Source organism: Polypterus senegalus, chromosome 9 (genome assembly GCF_016835505.1).
Source record: "Polypterus senegalus isolate Bchr_013 chromosome 9, ASM1683550v1, whole genome shotgun sequence".
NCBI lineage: Eukaryota > Metazoa > Chordata > Cladistia > Polypteriformes > Polypteridae > Polypterus > Polypterus senegalus.
Genome location: NC_053162.1, coordinates 31,651,212 through 31,671,811, shown reverse-complemented (window position 1 = coordinate 31,671,811; position 20,600 = coordinate 31,651,212). Strand labels below are relative to the sequence as shown.

At 38.5% G+C, this 20,600-nt stretch overlaps 1 protein-coding gene across 1 annotated transcript in view; it reads right to left on the bottom strand.

Moving 5' to 3' along the window:
* The window catches only part of LOC120535477 (potassium channel subfamily T member 1-like), a 146,205-nt gene that overhangs the window by 68,101 nt on the left and 57,504 nt on the right, over nucleotides 1-20,600 (bottom strand). The window lies entirely within an intron of this gene.

The window sequence follows — 20,600 nt, the reverse complement described above, 5'->3', positions numbered from 1 at the left end:
TTTCACCCCTGTACTGTGAGCTTCACAGCAAAACTATCTCACAAAATGCAAAGACCACACATAATTATAGTTCTGAAGAAACTGATGTGCTATTTAATTACAATATTTAACATGACAGAAATTATCCTTTATTACATCCTAGTTTACATTTATTTACACTGAAGTGGAAACAGGACTCTTTGCATTTTTGTAGTATTATATTGTACAGGGGTCCTCAGGTAACGACACAGTTCCGTTCCTACAACGGTGATGTAACCTGAACTTTGCTGTAAGTCGAAACACACCCTATCCTAAGTCACTTACCTATCTTAACACATTTGCAAAATCATAATCTAGAACAGTGGTGGCGAACCTATGGCACGCGTGCCAAAGGGGGCACTCAGAGCCCTCTCAGTGGGCACGCGCGCCGTCGCCTGAGCACAGAGTTCGTTACTATAAAGCCAGAGGAATGCGGGGCCGGGCTGCTCCCCCACCGCTCCCTCTTCACTTGGCCGAGCACGTTTCTCACATCACCCGCCCTCTGCCCAGCAGCCCAATGGGAACGCTTCCTTCCTCTCCTGTCTGGGGTAATGCGGGCGGCACACATGCTGCTTGAGGGTGCGGCACGGACTGCAGCCTTTTGAGCCTGTGATTCTCATGGTGGGGTTGGAGGGGATGTGGTATAGCGGGTCCACAGCTCAAACTTGAAAAGGCCAGTTTTAACAGATAATTGCCGCACTCGCGGCTTAAAGGGGTTTATGGTAGAGTGGCGGGCGGTTTCCGGGAGCTTTGTGATGCGGGCAGTCCTCGCTAAGCGCACAGGTGAGGAGTCGTCCGCATCTGTAATTATTGCCGGGAGTTGCTAATCGCCGCACCTGATCCACGACCCCGTAATATATAATGGAAGCTTTGGGGCGGAGCTTAATAGGGAAGACCTGCGTGAAACACTTGAGAGGATCGAAGGGATGACAAAGGACAGCACAGTTAGTTATGAAAATAAAATCCTTAAAGTGTGGAATTCTCTGCCAAATAATCTTAAGTCAATGAAGGCACTTGAGATTGCTTTCCTTACTTTGTTTGGAACATCTTATGCTTGTGCGCAGCTGTTTTCAGCTTTGAATTAAATCAAATCTGACACCAGAAACAGACTAACAGATGACCTGAGTGCTGCATGTGTTGCTCTCAAGCTTACAAAGTATGAGCCAAGGTTAGACAAATTATCAGCATGCATACAACAGCAAAAAGCACATTAATTGTTCAAAAGCATACCGAATGCAAACTTTTACCTTTCAACAAAAAGTTGTTTGTATCATCGAAAGCTCTGTTATTATGTTTTTCTTTTAAGACAAAAGATGTTAATGTATGAGTGGCTTTTCTAAACTAAAAGCTCAGTAGATAGACAGACAGAGCATCAGTATTGGCAGTCCAGTCCAATTTATCATCCAGCTGCACTCCCAGGTATTTATTGGTCTGTACCCTCTGCACGCACTCACCTCTGATGATCACGGGGTCCATGAGGAGCCTGGGCCTCCTAAAATCCACCACCAGCTCCTTGGTTATGCTGGTGTTCAGTTTTAGGTGGTATTCAGGTTAAATTGCCATGTTGGCACTTTGCGATAAATAAGTGGGTTTTGGATTGCAGTTTGGGCACTTGGTTTCTAAATGGTTCACCATCACTGATCTAGAACATTAAAACTCAACTAAGCCACAGTAAAAGAAAAAGGGCATAAATATACTGTACTGTACACTGTACTGTAGTAACAGAAAAAATGAGTGTAAAAAATCCTTACCTTTTATTCCTTCTCATGTCTCAATTTTTTAAGTTTTTATGGGAGTGAGCATTGTAAACCCAAAACGTTGTATGTCGAGACGTTGTAACCTGAGGACCCCCTGTACTGTTGGCGCCGAGCACTGTAATGGCTGGCCGAGGTAGTGGAGTAACCTGGAGTGCCGTTTGCAGCAGCAGTATAGGGATGGTGACAGCTGGGAGACTGGCACCTGGGTAGCTCCACCACTGCTTCTCCATCTGCTAAGGTCCATTTTTCTGGGTGCATGGACACCAGCAGAACTTCGGGCTAATGGAAATGGGGAAAAATGTGGCAGATCAAGTTGCCACTGACCCCAAATGAGCCGTGAGAAACGGGGCCAGTGGTAAAAATGCACATGCAAAGGACAAGACAGATTGTAGAGGCATTGTGAAGCAGTGGTGAAGGAAGGGCCTCAAAGCTGTCCTCTAGACCTGGAACACAGTCTGCAGCACCAGTTTAGTAAACGAAAACAGCAAAGAAACTGGTACATCTGCTTCTCCACTTTAGGACATTCGCCTACTTGCCTACAGCTGACCAGCATTGAACACATCATCTGCACCAAACAACAGCACAGCACTGAATATCCCAGTTGTGCCATCTGTCAGTGCAGCATGCAACATCCCTGCTGCTCCATCTGACAATACAGCACTCCCAAACCCTGCTGATGTGCCCTCAACACCGGCTGAATGACCGAAGCTGGAGAGAAGACCACCCAGCTGTTTCAATGCATTTGTGCACTTTTGCAAGGAGTTGGAAGTGGTCACTGGGGACAGTAACTTTGAAGGGAGGGCTATGCAATGGCACAGGACAAGTTACATCAACTAGGGATGAGTCACTCAAAGATTGAGCTGGCATTATATCATCAAGAGCAACAGCTCCTATAAACTCTGCACAGTCACACGGGCTTTTCAACATAGTGCAGCAAAAGGCAAGCTGTTCTGTTAACAATAGCAAGCCTCCAAAAAGAGCCATGTAAACAGCAGGGAATCCACCCATTGCATTATTCGGTGCTGATGCTACACTATAATACTACAAAAATACAATATGTAAATGTAATGTAAATATGACATAATAAAGGCTAATTTCTGTCATGTTAAATATTGTAATTAAATTGCACATTAATTACTTCAGAACTGCAATTATGCAAAGTCTTCGGATTTTGTGAGACAGTTATGCTGTGAAGCTTGTAGTATGGGGGTGAAACAATCAAAATCACATGAATTTAACACAGTCAAAGTGAGAAATAGTCTATCGATCAAAGTGGCTCTACAGTTATGAAGGACAAAGAATTGTGGGAAATCGAGGTGTAAAGCTTCCCCCATTGACCTGCGCTATTTGCATGTTGAGAACTTGAAAATGAAAATGCAAAGTGGAAATGTGTTTTACTTTTCATTTTTGCAGCTTCATTGTGGTTCAGGCTGAAAATGTAATTGCAAATGAGGGTATTTCATTTTCATTTCAATTTTTGCAGCATTCTTACACGTAGACTTTGAAAATTAAATTGCAAAACAGAGATTTAATTTTCATTTTATAATTTTAAATTTTTGCAGAAAATATCTTTCATAGTATGTGTTCTTCACCTCTACTTACTGTAAGTTTAAACTCTGTGCTAAGAATTGCAATTAGAAAAGAGTATGATATGAAACTTTGCTCCAAGCCTTGGTGTTGTCCTTTCCATTCTGAAATCTATGTTATGTGTTAGGCAGGTGCCACAGAATGAATTTTGCTTCCCCCAAAAAGCTACACCACCATCCAGGAAACTCATTTTGTGTAAAGTACAAATAGCCATGGCGTCAAGACAGTATTTTGGAAATGGTGAGGTGAATATTTTAGTCCAAACACTATCTTTTTCCCTGGAATATGTTTCAAAAACCATAACATCAACAAACAGGGAAACCAACACAGCCGGAACATTGGCAGTAATGTCAATAGTTTAAGCGGGGCCAACATATAAAACAAATTTTAACTTGTTGTTCTTGAGATCAACTTTTTATTCACAAAATAAAAAACAGAAATACATCACAAAAAAGCAACAATAAATGGTTCGGATTATACATTCATCGTAAATGAGGTGATTATAGAATGAAAGTATCTTAGGTATCTGGAAAGACTTGCCTGAGGAATGTTAGAAGGAAATGAAGAAAGATAACAAGAAAGAATCAAAGGGGAAAGATTGGATTTGGGTCAGGTAGCTAGGAAAGACTTTTACAGGGGTAAAACAAGTTGAGGATATAGGAAAAAATCAACGTGGCATTACCCAAAAAAGTACAATTATCATTACCAAGAAAATAAACAATATCATCATCATATAAGGAGACTTTCTAAAGAATATCTGTAACCTTTATTGGGAGTTATATGGTCTGAGCTACAGAGCACAACCACAAGATTTTTGTAACAAGAGAATCAAGAGAAGTGAAGAGAAATAACCACCCTATCTAGCTCTTTGAAATACATATAACATGAGGGAGATATTGGCATTAGTTAGACATATAGAGTCTTAAAACGTGTTAAAAAAGACAGAACCAAAGTCCATATAAGGCAATAACTTTCAATAGTACAACCAGTTCATCCTGTCAAGTACCTTCTCTGTGTTTAGGGAAAACAAAACTTGGGTAGTTCTGGAAAGTTGATTCTGTTCATCTGGACATAGCTTTTTCCCCGATACATTTCATCACTCATCCAAATGATGATGTTGCCATCCTTACTGAGTGCCATGAGAGCCTGAGCATGCATTGAGACAAAACTTGGGTAGCTAAAATGCACTAGAATGTGAAAGATTTGCAACAAATGATGTACCATGTCTGAATCAAGATAGGACGTCATAAAACCACTTTGGTCGGAGTGACCCATTTCAGAATTCACTGCATATACATGAACAAGCAAGCACCCTTTCAAAAGCTTGCAAAGTAATCAGAGCATTGCGATACTTACTTAACAAAATGAAATTGCCACTAGATGGCAGTATGGTGCTGGCACAAGACAAATCTATTAGCACACTACTGGAAACAATTTATAATAAAAATATACTGTATATACATAATAAATAAACAAATGATATATAAACAAACAAACAAATAAATAAATAAAAAGAAAAGCCTGAAAGGTTGAATAAAGATTAAAAACTTAACTAAAAAATTCACTCTAAACGTAAAATAGAAAAGAATTAGACCTGTATGAATGCTAGAAACTACAGCAAGGGATAAAAAAACAGTCAATTTTACAGTAGCTACAGTTAGAAAAACAACTTTAAAAGAATTTATGAAGCCTCTGGGATATTTAAGGAGAAATCAGTGAGAACATGTAGCAAATAGTGAATGAAGTACATACAGTGCATCCGGAAAGTATTCACAGTGCATCACTTTTTCCACATTTTTTATGTTACAGCCTTATTCCAAAATGGATTAAATTAATTTTTTTCCTCAGAATTCTACACACAACAACCCATAATGACAACGTGAAAAAAGTTTACTTGAGATTTTTGCAAATTTATTAAAAACTAGCAAAATACCGCTTTGCAGAGAAGTAGTGTTTTAAAGAAGTAATGAAAAAGAAAAGGAAACATTTTAATAATAACGTAACATGATTGACAATGTAATTGTTTTGTCATTGTCATGAGTGTTGCTGGCATATATATATATATATATATATATATATATATATATATATATATATATATATACACACATACATGTCTACATATATAGACACACACATATACATACATATCTATCTATCTATATATATCTATCTATCTATATATATATCTATCTATATCTATATATCTATCTGTATGTATATATCTATCTATCTATCTATCTATCTATATCTATCTCTCTCTCTCTCTCTCTCTCTCTCTCTCTCTATATATATATATATATATATATATATATATATATATATATATACTGTATATATATATATCTACTTTGGGGTGCGAGCAGCTGTTGCTGGGGGTGCCAGAATCCATCGAGGAAGAAAAATTAAAAACATTATTTGTACAAAATCTTAATTTATCTATCCATTCCTAAATAATTAAATGGGCAGGCTATTTCGTATCAGTGCAATATGCTGCTTGTTAAAACGGATGACTCCTGCTCTTACGTGCACTTAGTGCTGCGTGGGTATTATGAACTATCGTATCTGTTCAAGTTCTATTTAAATTTTAAATATAAGTAATTTTATTTAGTCGACAAAAATATGTTTAGTAGGAATGTAAGTTAAATTTAGTCATCATTGCATAAATTTTTCTTCACCATAGAAATTTAAAGACTAAATTCAACTTCCATTCCTAACAAAGATATTTCTGGCGAGTAAATAGAACCTACTTATATCCAAATTCGAGTTATTGAGCTGTCGCCTGCCTGCCTGAATAAGTCACCCCCTTCGCTCTTACTTTTTTACCGTTCATTTAATCATGGCTAGTCGCGGAAAAATTATAAAAAGGAAGGGGGATTACACTGAGTATGGCTTTACCAAAACAATTATTGATGGCGAATAAAGTATCCATTATTCATAAAGCTTCAATTGGTGATCTGTTTTTCTGCGTTAACCTCATATTTTTTCATACGTCTTCTCAAACCAAGGGGGTGGGAGGGTAAAATGAATCGGGAAGCGCTGATCAATATAATCGGTGTACCTGGAAATCATGCATTGAGAGAAGTTCCCCTTTGCTTGGAATGCAAAGTGTGATTAAATGTGTTATTTTTTTAACGCGTTATGGAGCACATGCATCGAAGCTTCTCAGCTGTGCTTGTGCTAAGAAAAGGAAACATTTTAAAAATAATGTAACATGATTGTCAGTGTAACCTTTTGTAAGTAGTGCCTGGAGGATTCAGAGTGTGGAGAAACTCGAGACAGCGTGTGTATTAACTTGTGGATTTTTCTGTGAGTATTTGGTGGCAGCGCGACAAAGTTGGTTCCGCAAGACTGCGTTAGCTGTGGAGCTCAGCTCAGAGCGAAATGAGGTGAATGGGAGGGGAGATGATGACGTCACTCCCCCACCCGCATCAACTGTGAATCCCCCCACAAACACAGTCTCTCGGAATTTGCATAAGCACAGCCCTTCACCAGCAATTTTAACTTAGTTACAAAGTGATCACAACTCTTCTTTATACCCTGCGTCATCGCATTAAACTTGTATCCCGCATTAGTTGTGGGCTTGACAAACGCCAGCGGCAGCCTGTCTATGAACTTAATTTAAACTTTAGGTTTACACCATGCTTTGAAGTAGCTGCAGTCATGAATATGCTTGTATGCGTCACTGTGCATGACAAACGGCAGTGGGAGCGTGTCTATAAACTTAAACTTATGGTTTACACTGTGCTTTGTTTCCGCAGTAGCTGCACTTATGAATATGCTTGTATGTGTCACTCGCTCGCTTCTTATTGTTTCGCTGCCTTCTCAATTGTATAATGCATGTTTTCTTCAGCGCTTTTTGGAGCTCTTCCTTGTTTTCTACATACTGTGGTCACAGTCAGTTCATGTGATTACGTGGGAGGCGTGATGATGTCACACGCAGCTCCGCCCCCCACGGCCATCGAGCTAACGTCCATTACAGTATATGGTGAAAAATAGGTTTCAGTTATGATCATCACGCGTAGAATGTCGAAATGAAACCTGCCCAACGTTTGTAAGTAAGCTGTAAGGAATGAGCCTGCCAAATTTCAGCCTTCTACCTACACGGGAAGTTGGAGATTTAGTGATGAGTGAGTGAGTCAGTGAGTCAGTGAGGGCTTTGCCTTTTATTAGTATAGATAAAAAAACTGAGAAAGCACATGTACATAAGTATTCACAGCCTTTGCCATGAAGCTCTAACTTGAGCTCAGGTGTATCCTGTTTCCCCTGATCATCCTTGAGATGTTTCTGCAGCTTAATTGGAGTCCACCTGTGGTAAATTCAGTTGATTGGACATGATTTGGAAAGGCACACACCTGTCTATAGAAGGTCCCACAGTTGACAGTTCATGTCAGAGCACAAGCCAAGCATGAAGTCAAAGGAATTGTCTGTAGACCTCTGAGACAGGATTGTCTCGAGGCACAAATCTGGGGAAGGTTACAGAAAAATCTCTGCTGTTTTGAAGGTCCCAATGAGCACAGCGGCCTCCATCATCCATAAGTGGAAGAAGTTCAAAACCACCAGGACTCTTTCTAGAGCTGGCCGGCCATCTAAACTGAGCGATTGGGGGAGAAGGGCCTTAGTCAGGAGGTGACCAAGAACCTGATCGTCACTCTGTCAGAGCTCCAGAGGTCCTCTGTGTAGAGAGGAGAACCTTCCAGAAGGACAACCATTTCTGCAGCAATCCACCAATCAGGCCTGTATGGTAGAGTGGCCAGACGGAAGCCACTCCTTAGTAAAAGGCACATGGCAGCCCGCCTGGAGTTTGCCAAAAGGCACCTGAAGGACTCTCTGACCATGACAAACAAAATTCTCTGGCCTGATAAGACAAAGATTGAACTCTTTGGTGTGAATGCCAGGCGTCACGTTTGGGGGAAACCAGGCACCGCTCATCACCAGGCCAATACCATCCCTACAGTGAAGCATGGTGGTGGCAGCATCATGCTGTGGGGATGTTTTTTAGCGACAGGAACTGGGAGACTAGTCAGATTAAAGGGAAAGATGACTGCAGAAATGTACAGAGACATCCTGGATGAAAACCTGCTCCAGAGTGTTCTTGACCTCAGACTGTGGTGACGGTTCATCTTTCAGCAGGACAACGACCCTAAACACAAAGCCAAGATATCAAAGGAGTGGCTTCAGGACAACTCTGTGAATGTCCTTGAGTGGCCCAGCCAGAGCCCAGACTTGAATCCGATTGAACATCTCTGGAGAGATCTTAAAATGGCTGTGCACCGACGCTTCCCATCCAACCTGATGCAGCTTGAGAGGTGCTGCAAAGAGGAATGGCCGAAACTGGCCAAGGATAGGTGTACCAAGCTTGTGGCATCGTATTCAAAAAGACTTGAGGCTGTAATTGCTGCCAAAGGTGCATCGACAAAGTATTGCATAAAAGGCTGTGAATACTTATGTACATGGGATTTCTCAGTTTTTTTATTTTTAATAAATTTGCAAAAACCTCAAGTAAACTTTTTTCACGTTGTCATTATGGGGTGTTGTGTGTAGAATTCTGAGGAAAAAATGAATTTAATTCATTTTGGAATAAGGCTGTAACATAACAAAATGTGGAAAAAGTGATGTGCTGTGAATACTTTCCGGATGCACTGTACATACTTTTCCAGAGTTTAAGATTAAATTCTAATGATAAAATAGAAGAACACTTGCATGGAATATGCTACGTGATAGCCAGCAAGTATTCCTGAGAAGTTCCTGAAAACCCCGACTGTTTGAGGTTTTTGAATAAACAACTGGTAAAGTAGACAAAATTAAAGCATACAACAAATTTACTTTTAAAATTTATTCGATACAGTTCCACTCTTAAACAGTAATACAATTGGAAACAATTTTTTTTTTACATCTTCTTTGATTGATCAGCTGCTGCATTGCTGCTGCTGCCGTTCCGCATGATGTGCTTGCCATGCTGTACTTCGAACATTTAAAAGCCTGTACAGCAGCTGTCCTTTTTGTCTCACTGCCTTGTCTCTCTTCTCCCCCAGACATCCTCAAACACTATTAGATCTCTTTTCGCTGTTCCATTATTTCACCAAGTAATACTTTCCGTTTGTTTGCACTAATGCGATCTTTGCTATCATTTTTTTGAGACTTTCAAAGTTTCCTACTTTTATTATCTCTAATCTGCTCTGCATGTGTATCATGCCAACATTTTTGAATTCTTTACAACGTTCTACTTTGTCTTTTTCCGGCCCCGGGTGTGGTTAAATCTCTTAGCATAAAGTCTAGTTTTGTGGGATGGGCTGACACTTTCCTTATTTTCAGAATTTGCATATAGATTATTTTTGTTCTTTTTTGCATTCTTTTCTCTCCAATGCTTTCGGGTCACTTTTTGACGCGCTGCTCTTTCTTCTTTACTTAGTTGTTGACGTGTCATCTAGAACGTATAAAATTTTTAAGAGATGAGAGCACAGGAAGTGTGTCCGCCAAAAGCATTTCAACAACTCAGAGGTTAGATGACCGTGGTCTTGTTTGAAAATGGTTGTAAGTACGCCGTGACTTGTAAAAGTCACTGTCTCATGGGACTTGCTTCCAAAGTTTGCAAGTATGATGTGACTTGACTGTCTTGTGGGACGTGAAAGTGTCTCTCTGTCTCTCTTCAAAAGATCATGTCTTGTCGCAGGAACAAAGTTTCATCTTGTCCCAAAATTTTTTTTATAATAGAGAGATAACAGTCAATTTCAATTAGGCTAATTGGCCAGAGACAGAATACGGACAGGAAAACAATACTCAGAATGCAGTGATACAATCACTGGAGTTTCTCAGGGTGTCTGTGCTTGGATCTTTACTCTGTTACTTATATTATCATCATTGATTCTGATATTAATAGGATAAATAGCCAATCATGTACTGGAGGATACTGGTGAAGTTTAAGAGGAACCACATTTAAGACCAAAGCCAAAACACACTTTACATAAAGGTTGTGGAAATCCAGAACAAACTCATACAGTTGAATCAGCGACCTTGAAAACTTTCATTACTATACAAATGTGATTATTTATAATAATAATAATAATAATAATAATAATAATAATAATAATAATAATAATAATAATAATAATATGAACAAAAGTCTGACAAAAATCAAGAGAAGCATTGCTAAATTATTTCCAGGTGCCCAGGGTATAAGTTATATAGGGAAAGGCAGAAAGAGCAGAATTAAAATAGAAGTATGCATGGTAGCCAACATGTAAGCATAAGATAAAACTAATATTAAATGAATAAAAATGAGTTAAGTAGCATCATTCAAGCAGATACAGTATGAGTAGATCTCATATTAAACAATCTTTTTGGTCAGACCCTTAATGATACTATTTATACCCACCACTACACACCTTTTGTAGATGACTTTATAACGTCTCTCTTTTGCACTTCACCAACTGAACATTCAATTTAGGTATAACAAAAATTCACATTGAACTTTCATGATAAAATAATATTATGAGTGTAATAAATAAAGTTGATGCAAATTGTTCATTTTAAAATTACTATTTGTTGGCTTAAGCAGTGGTATAAACAACAAAAGGAAGTCGAACGAGTGATACAGAGAGCGAAGAAACTTGAAAGTTCAAGTTCAGAAAGTCACACAGTCCCCGAAATAAAAGAGAAGTGGTAAGATATCAAGGTCGCTGTAAAAAGGCGAGTCATTGCCCAATGTCTGAGTGTCATACAGAAACGTATTAGGGTACAGAGAAAAGAAAAAAAGGTTGAAATTTCCACTTTAATCACATAGTCATTAAAGTCATTTAATAGTCATTAGTCATAAAAGTAGAACGTAATAAACTTCATCTTAAAATTGTTTAATTTACTTGTTTCTCAAATCACATCATAACTAAAGTTGCATGTTAAATGCTTCGTATTCTATTTGTTCTTCTATGTACTCTATGTGTGTGAATCACTATGTTCTTCTTTAACAGGCTTTCTCTTACACCGACAGGACACAGAATCCATTACATTCACAATGTTACAGCTCTCTGAACAATTCAAATACTAAGATGTATACTTGATATCATTTTCATGATGATAGGAATTAAAGCATGTATAAAACATTGGGGAACGGTGGCGCAGTGGTAGCAACAAGCTGGCGCTCCATCAAGAGACTGTTCCTGCCTCCCACAAGATGCTTGCTGTGCCATATGCAACCCTCGATAAAATGATTTATTGCAGCAGTACTGTCTCCTTTCAAACATACTAACCCCCAACTCCTGTTCTTCCTTTTTTTCTCCAAGTAACCAATCGCCACACAATCAGTTTCATTTTAATATCAATATCAATCATTTAAACAAATGTCTTAGAACGCTGAATCTTCAAAACTTTCAAGAAACATTGAAATATCTTCATAGTACATGTTTAATTATTCCATCCATCTATCCATCCAGGGTCACGCCATTCCCAGCAAGCACACAGAGTGAGGCAGGAACAATCCCTGAATGGGGCGCCAGTTCATTGCTACCGCTGTCCGCTCGTTTAATTATTAACAGTATACATTTAAATTAAGCTAAAAATTTATCTGCATAATGTAACTAGTACGCCCTGTTTAATGTTAAGCAAGCTCCAAGTACAAATAGCCTATAATAAGCCCAAAAAGCTTCCACAGTTTTGACTATGACCAAGCATAATAAATACCTCATTCCTCAAAAGGCTTAAATACACAAGCTTCTTGTTAAAAAGCTTTACTGCTTTAAATTCTTCAACCGACATATAAAACACTTCAATTCAACCCTCCAGTTTACACCATTGCCTCATATGATCATTTCAGACAACTAAAATTCTCTGACGCTGGACTCCTTACAATTTGAAAATTCATTTTCTCTTGACTAAGGCTCATTTACTTTTGTAGTTCCTACTATCTGGAAATCATTTTCAATGTGAAGGCGACATAGAATGTTGCTTATAACCTTTTCTCTATTGCATTTTGATCAGCCACGAGTCTAAATCTGTACTATGCTGACTTCACTTGTAGTTTATGGTCAGTCTTCTCTCTAGTTCACTATTACCCTTGTAGAGTCCTTTTTGTTGTTTTCTTGTAATTTATGTTTTTTTTTATTTCAATTGTACTTTTATTCACTTTGCTCTGCACCTCACAATGTTTACTCTGTGTAGGTAATATGTGCTATATAAAATAAAGATTTCATGATTGATTGACATAAAAAGCAGGGTGGGGGGGAGAGAGAAATTGGCATAGCATCCAGATCGCCCCTGCCCTAGGCTACATTTTGCCCCAGCCCTGAACCCCACTATAAAGTATAATGAATAGCTAGGAGAACTCAGTAAGTGGATGATTCAGTTAGCAAAGATCTAAAGAGTCACAGGGGTAGACAACATGAAAAGATGATACAAGTCACCCTGTAAAAAATAACAATTTCTAAAAGCCATAACACTGCATTAGATATCATTCGCCATTCTAACTTAAGTAAAAAGCTATAGGCACATCCATGATGCTAAAGTATACATGGCTCCATCAGAAACAAATAATCGTGCTCATTTAAAGCATATGCTGCTCAAAATTAAACAACATCAAGCAAGGTATTCTAAAATGAAGATACATAAACAGTCTCAATTATGTTGTATTCTATTAGAGAGGTCTGAAATTCTAGCAATCACCAATATATAATCATAAGTATTAAACCACAATCTAAATCTTGGTATACTTTAATGTCTTTATTGTACGTTGTTCAGAATAAATGATGGTCCATACTGTGTCCAAACAATATGTTCTATAAGAGGTTTATTGTACAGGTACTAAACTGAGGTTGTACTCTCTGCAAATAGGCGCAGAAGCAGTGACGGGTCCTTTGTTCCCTTTAACATTTCCACATATTAGCTAAGTGGTAGTTATTTGTGTAGGGGGAGAAAAAAATGTAATGTATTACCATAAATGAAAAGGCAGAATGTAAATGTGCATTGTGGCTTCAGTACAAAGGCATATTACTTGGGGTGGCTGGTGCTTGGAATGATTCACTTGCAGGTGGGCGTTAAACTGCCACTTGGCAAAAGCTCAGTAGTGTGGCCAAGATGCTTTTGAAAATAAAAAAAAAACAAGGACTGAATCCATCTAAAAGAGATACAGCTCACTTTAAAATTACAGCCTCATTTTAATAATTTCTGGAAGAAAACTGTGGTGTATAAAATAATGCTTTTCAGTCATTTTTTTCATATTGAGATTAAATTCCTACTTTATTTTTCTCCATTATACTTATTTATGTACTAGTCTGAAAAGAAAAATAACTTGGCAGTGCAGTTTATTATTATTAGATTAGATTCCTGTACTGACTGAACTTGCATTTTGCTTTTAGCAAACCAGTCAGGTGAATCTTCCTATTATTGCAAAACATATTATCTATAAGTCACAATCTTACAAAAATAAAACATATTTCCTGTTATAGTTTATATCTTATGTATTATTCTTTCTTTGCAAACAAAAAATAAGAATGGATAAAAAATAACAAATGCCACAAATAAAATAATATAAATAATAGAAAAAATTTAAATGACTTGAATATATTAAAAAAGGACAGCACAGTGTTATTGGTATCATACTTTGAGAGATGATTTATCCATTTCCCAAAGATAAGTGGGCTTTGTTAACTTAGTGTACAAGATAGTGTGTAGGATAAGGTGTAGGATTTAGTAAGTGTAAATGTACATAGGCAATGTAGTTTTGGAGAAAGTAGACAAGTTATAATACTTATGTGACATGCTGAGTGTTGATATGCCAACTTGCATAAACCTGGAAAATGGCCATTAAACTGGTGATGATAATATGTGAGCTACTATCAGTGTTAAAATCACCACGTCTGCTTAAGCATTAAGCAGAAACATGAAGAAAGGCTGCTTTTAGAAAGAAATGCAATTACTGTGAAAGTAACTTTGAGCCAAAGCTGTTATTGAAAAGGTAAGGTTGGTTGATTAAAGCCAGTGGCACAATATAAAACTGCTCAAAAAAATTAAAGGAACACTTTGAAAACACATCAGATCTAAATGGGAAAAAGAAATCCTCCTGGATATCTATACTGATATAGACTGGGTAATGTGTTAGGAACGAAAGGATGCCACATCGTTTGATGGAAATGAAAATGATCAACCTACAGAGCCCTGAATTCAAAGACGCCCCAAAAATCAGAGTGAAAAAATTATGTGGCAGGCTAGTCCATTTTGCCAAAATTTAATTGCAGCAACTCAAAATTGTACGCAGCACTTTGTATGGCCCCTGTGTTCTTGTATACATGCCTGACAACATCGGTGCAATGCTTCTAATGAGATGACAGATGGTGTTGTGGGGGATCTCCTCCCAGATCTGGACCAGGGCATCACTGAGCTCCTGGACAGTCTGAGGTGCAACCTGGTGGCATTGGATGGACCAAAACATAATGTCCCAGAGGTGTTCTATTGGATTTAGGTCAGGAAAGTGTGGTGGCCAGTCAATGGTATCAATTCCTTCATCCTCCAGGAACTGCCTGCATACTCTCACCACATGAGGCCAGGAATTGTCGTGCACCAGGAGCCACTGTACCAGCATAGGGTCTGACAATGGGTCCAAGGATTTCATCCTGATACCTAATGGCAGCCAAGGTGCCTTTGTCAAGCCTGTAGCGGTCTGTGTGACCCTCCATGGATATGCCTCCCCAGACAATCATTAACCCACCACCAAACTGCTCATGCTGAATGATGTTACAGGCAGCATAATGTTCTCCATGGCTTCTCCAGACCCTTTCACTTCTGTCACGTGCTCAGGGTGAACCTGCTCTCATCTGTAAAAGCACAGGGCACCAGTGGTGCATCTGCCAATTCTGGTATTCTATGGCGAATGCCAATCGAGCTGCATGCTGCTGGGCAGTGAGCTCAGGGCCCATTAGAGGACATGGGGCCCTTGGGTCACCCTCATGAAGTCTTTCTGGTTGTTTGGTCAGAGACATTCACACCAGTGGCCTACTGGAGGTCATTTTGTAGGGCTCTGGCAGTGCTCATCCTGTTCCTCCTTGCCCAAAGGAGCAGATACTGGTCCTGCTGATGGGTTATGGACCTTCTATGGCCCTCTCCAGCTCTCCTAGAGTAACTGCTTGTCTCCTAGAATCTCCTCCATGCCCTTGAGACTGTGCAGGGAGACACAGCAAACCTTCTGGCAATGACACGTATTGATGTGCCATCCTGGAGAAGTTGGACTACCTGTGCAACCTCTGTAGGGTCCAGGTATCGCCTCATGCTACCAGTAGTGACACTGACTGTAGCCAAATGCAAAACTAGTGAAGAAACAGTCAGAAAAGATGAGGAGGGAAAAATGTCAGTGGCCTCCACCTGTTAAACCATTCCTGTTTTGGGGGTCATCTCATTGTTGCCCCTCTAGTGCATCTGTTGTTAATTTCATTAACACCACAGCAGCTGAAACTGATTAACAACCCCCTCTGCTACTTAACTGACCAGATTAATATCCCATAAGTTTCATTGACTTTATGCTATACTCTGATTAAAAAGTGTTCCTTTAATTCTTTTGAGCAGTATATTATTTATAGGCTAGGTATCAAAGTCAGTGACTGCGTTTGCTGAATCTTGTTGTGTTGACGATGTCAGATTCCACACAACTAGGAATTGCAGGAGATGACAAATCAGAAGATTCTGAGATGACTTTCCATCCCAGTTTCAAATTTTTAAAATATAACAGGTTTGCTGGATGCCAGATTAACGGGCTGCCCGATGGTGCCAATATCTGTATGAATGCTTTGCAGGTATGGCAAATTCACTTCCAATTCCTGCTCTTTTTTCATTTTTTCCATTCTGTTGTCAGTCAGTCAGTCATTTTCCATCCCGCTATATCCTAACACAGGGTCACGGGGGTCCGCAGGAGCATGATAAAACAAAAATGAGACATCAGATAGACAAGCTTCTGTTCGGTTTGCATGGTTTAAAACACCCAACTTCCTTAACCCTCAGAGGTTGCATTTTATACATTGTACTTCCAGGTGAGTGCACATTGGTTATTAACTCTTGCACACACTCAAGCCCATCACTATGACTTAAAAGAAAATCAAACCCATATGATTTAGTTAGGGTATGTCACAGACCAGTCCGAATGACATTCTGTGGATGTCAAATGATACATCATGATGTGGGCTTCAAATATTAAGTAACTGAAAACAGCAAATGAAAATTGTCTGAACAATTGTGCTGTGTGATAGGGCATTAATAAGTGCTAACTTCATTTTTAGTGACTGAGTTAAAATCATTGTCAAAGAAACAAGCACAAAGCACAGAAGACACTAAAATATCTGGCTATTGGCTTCAATCTCATGTTTAAACAGTGTTCAGGTCTAAACACTGATGGTGACTGACACATTCCCTTATATAAGGGTGTGTCCCCAAATCTAAAAATGCCAAGAAAACTAATAATAGAAGGAAAACTACAGTTTTAATAAAAATAAAGGCAATAATGAAGATTACAAGACTTTGGAAGCAAAAACACAATAAATCAATATAAAAAGACCTTTCACACCTCTCCCTTCTTGCACCTCTCTCCTTCCACTTGCCAAGTGAATTTACATCCACATTCAATCAGATGCTAGTTCACTGAATCAATGACTACTGGCTTCTTTTATATTGGTTCCCTGGACTACTTCTGAGGTCCCTTTAGGCCAAACCCTACTATATTTACATCCCCTGAATCATTCAAGGGACACTTTTTCAAACATCTCCATCTGGCATCACTTCTGGGGCAGGTTATGATCGGCCTTCAGTTAAGAATGTGTTCTACCACCTGTTGACACCGGCTCTGTCCTCAATCACATTTACAGAGCTATAACTAGAAATCCTGAACTCCTTGTCAACAGGCATTTGAGAATACCAAAGAGCCAAAAGCCAGACAAAGGAAGTTATGGATAAGAATATAATGTCAATGTCTAGTACGAACAAAGAGCACAGAATTAATTTTATTTACAGACCGTCAAGTTGCTGGTTTTGCTATGTGTCTTGGTTTAGGGCTTTTTGGCGATAGATTGGTAAAAACTAGTGATAGCCTTTATGGTAAAACTGTGTTAAATGCTAAACTACAAACTATAAAGAAGTTAGATAATTTAAACTGCTACTGCAAGGAACTGAACAACAGAGAAGACATAAGGCATAAGACTAGTTATAGAACACTGAGGAATAGTAAATAGGAGGGTAGAAGATCTAAACTGCATGATGCAACATTATTTATATTTAGAACCATTCAGTTAAATGAGTAAGGAATGTGAATATTTTAAATTTACTGAATTGAACTTTTAAAACAAAGACACAATGCACGGTGTTTGTCTCATTCTATCAGCGAGTCCCGCAGGCAACTGAATGTTTATTCAGAAGCAGGCAACTTTACTGTAAATTTGGAGATGGATGAAAGAAAGAGAATTTCAGCAAAAAGGATAAAACATAACATAAAAATTTCTCATACACCATACATTCCCTGCACAATAAAAAACAGGGATCCCTGAGTTTGTTAAAATAAACTGTTTTACTGATAAAATAATGAAATACCGTAACATTTTTTGCATGTCTGTCATTTCATGAAAAGATTATTTGTCTAACACCTGTGACGGACAGCTGGGTCCCATGCCCGGCCGGGACGCCTCTGATGCATACGTCCCGGGGGAGCCATCATGGACTTTGCAATACCTCCCGCGGGGCGCTTGGGGGCACTCTCCCTGGCAATGGATTCCTCCTCAGTCTCCCCCGTGGCTCCATGGGACATGGAGTCCACTACAGCAGCCCGGTTGGGAGATGGGGTGGCCGCTAGGGGGTGCTGCAGAGAGCCAGCGACCACACTGGACGGTTTATCAGCCCCACCCGGAGGTGCAATTAAGACCAGCTGGTCAGGCACCTGGATCACTTCCAGGTGGGGTATAAAAGGGCCTGCCTCCCAGCAATCGAGGCCAGAATCGGGAGGAAGAGGACGAGGTTGCCTGGGAGGAGTGGTGGAGCAGGAAAGTGTGGGTTTGTGTTGGTTTGGTGCTTGGGACTGTCCCTGCACAATAAAAAACAGGGATCCCTGAGTTTGTTAAAATAAACTGTTTTACTGATAAAATAATGAAATACAGTAACATTTTTTGCATGTCTGTCATTTCATGAATAAAACTGAATAAAAGATTTTGTCTAACACCATTGAAATTAAGTGTTCACATAATTTCAAGCAGGGCAGCGTGGAGGTGCATTAATTAGTTCTTTTTTCCCCAAGGTTCAAGTATACTGGGTTTGAATCACACTCCTGGTCACTGGATGTTCTTTAAGTACCTTCCTGTGGTACTTCGGTATTTCTGGGTACTCCAGTTTTTGTCACACATGCCAACTATGTGTATGTTAGGGTAAATGGCAATTCTAAATTAGTCATGTTAGACCCTGGGTCATTATCACCGCTTAACATAGGTTTTTGCTCATCCTGAACCCAACCTGGACTAAGTACATCTAAAAATATTATAATTACAAGAAGTACCGTACATTACATGTAAGTGCACAAAGTAATGTAGAGAAATACTCTGAAGTTTTTTTTTTTGTGAAGCGATAAAACTTTAACATAGTCGGAGAAAAGATGTAAGCAGTGCAAAGTAGTAATCATTTGAAAAATGAAACATTGTTGAAAAAATTCTGTAGAGATGTGGATTAAAAAAGTCGTAATATTTTCAAATACCTCTTTGATGAAATAGCTGCAAAGGCAGACATCCTGAAAAAAATGACACTATAGTAGGAGTCAAATTGCTGAAAGCTGTATGGTACTAATGGATATGAAATACAGGCTTTAAACCACTAAATCACTGAATTAATGAGCAGCGAGACCATTAATAAATGGTGCACAGTATAGACATCACGATAAACAGCATGTGGAAACCTAACATTAATTGTGACAAAATAATCAATTACAATAGCACACTGCTGAACTAAACATCATTTCATTCAAATAACTCAGCATGCTAACAAATAGCAGTAGAATATTTCATCCCATCACAAGAGTATGCATTGAATAAGAAAACACTTCCCTTGATTGTGAGGACAGGCACTGATGCAGATAAATAATGGAAAGTGGTGATTTTTTTTTTATTAAGTATGGTTGAATTCACATTTGATTACAGAACCTAAATATCTACTGTATCTGTTGTTAATAATTCCAAGAAGGATACAAGATAAGTGAATTTAATGTCAATAAAAGAAGTAGGTTTCTGTTCAAATAAAGATAAACGTTCAATCAAAGGATTTGTTCTGTTGCTTTTTATCCCTAATTTTCCTTTCATGTGTTAATTATTTTTAAACCTTTTGATAGACAAACCAATTACAAAGGTGAACTGCTAATTATCGCCGCCACTGACCTGAGGTGCCATTATTTAAAGCACAGTATTTGCCTCAGTTCTTTGCAGAGATGTTGTCACTTGGGGAGTCTTTTCTCACCGTGCTTGTTTAGAACAAGTCTTTTAGTTAATGGAAACTTTCTTTGTGATATTTTGGCATACTGCATCTTGTACGTGTTCTGATTTTCAGTTTTGGGTTGCTACTCTATTTTTTGTGAGAAGTTTATTCTTCTGGAATTTACTTTGGGACATTTTATTACATATATAATTTTCACTTTCAAATTCTTTTCAAGAATGTGGAAAATAAATGTATGCAATTGCTGCTTTTTTGTGAGTTTCAGAGAAAATTGTGTGTTGAAGTACTTAGCACAGCTTCCTCAAAGCAAAGTGGCAAAAAACTGGCAAAGTGGAACTGAATCTCAGAAAGTGCACACATTGCAGGGAGGTTTCCCATTTTGTTCATATGTGCCATCATCTTTCATGTCCATGCACTCAAATCTCCTCTTATTGTTCTTGTTTGTGCTGAACATATACCAACTGATGATGAAAGTACAGTGGAACAAAATAATAAATAAATATTATAAAAAACTAAAAATTAAATTGCATATACCAACTGAAAAAAATAAATAAATAAAATAAATAAAAAAATAAATACTTTTAAATTCCAGATGAAACAGAGCTACAAATTAACATGGAATAGCAAAATCAAACATTGAGAAGGGAGGAAAAATGTGGCAATAAAAACAGTATGTTTACACAATATTCTTGCAGTGCTCAACAATACAACACAATAGCAAGATTACTATTGTGAAATAACCCAAACAAGTCTAACCTTAACTAATCTGCTGCAAATGTGTTTGGAGAAATTTTGAATGTCCAATGTAGA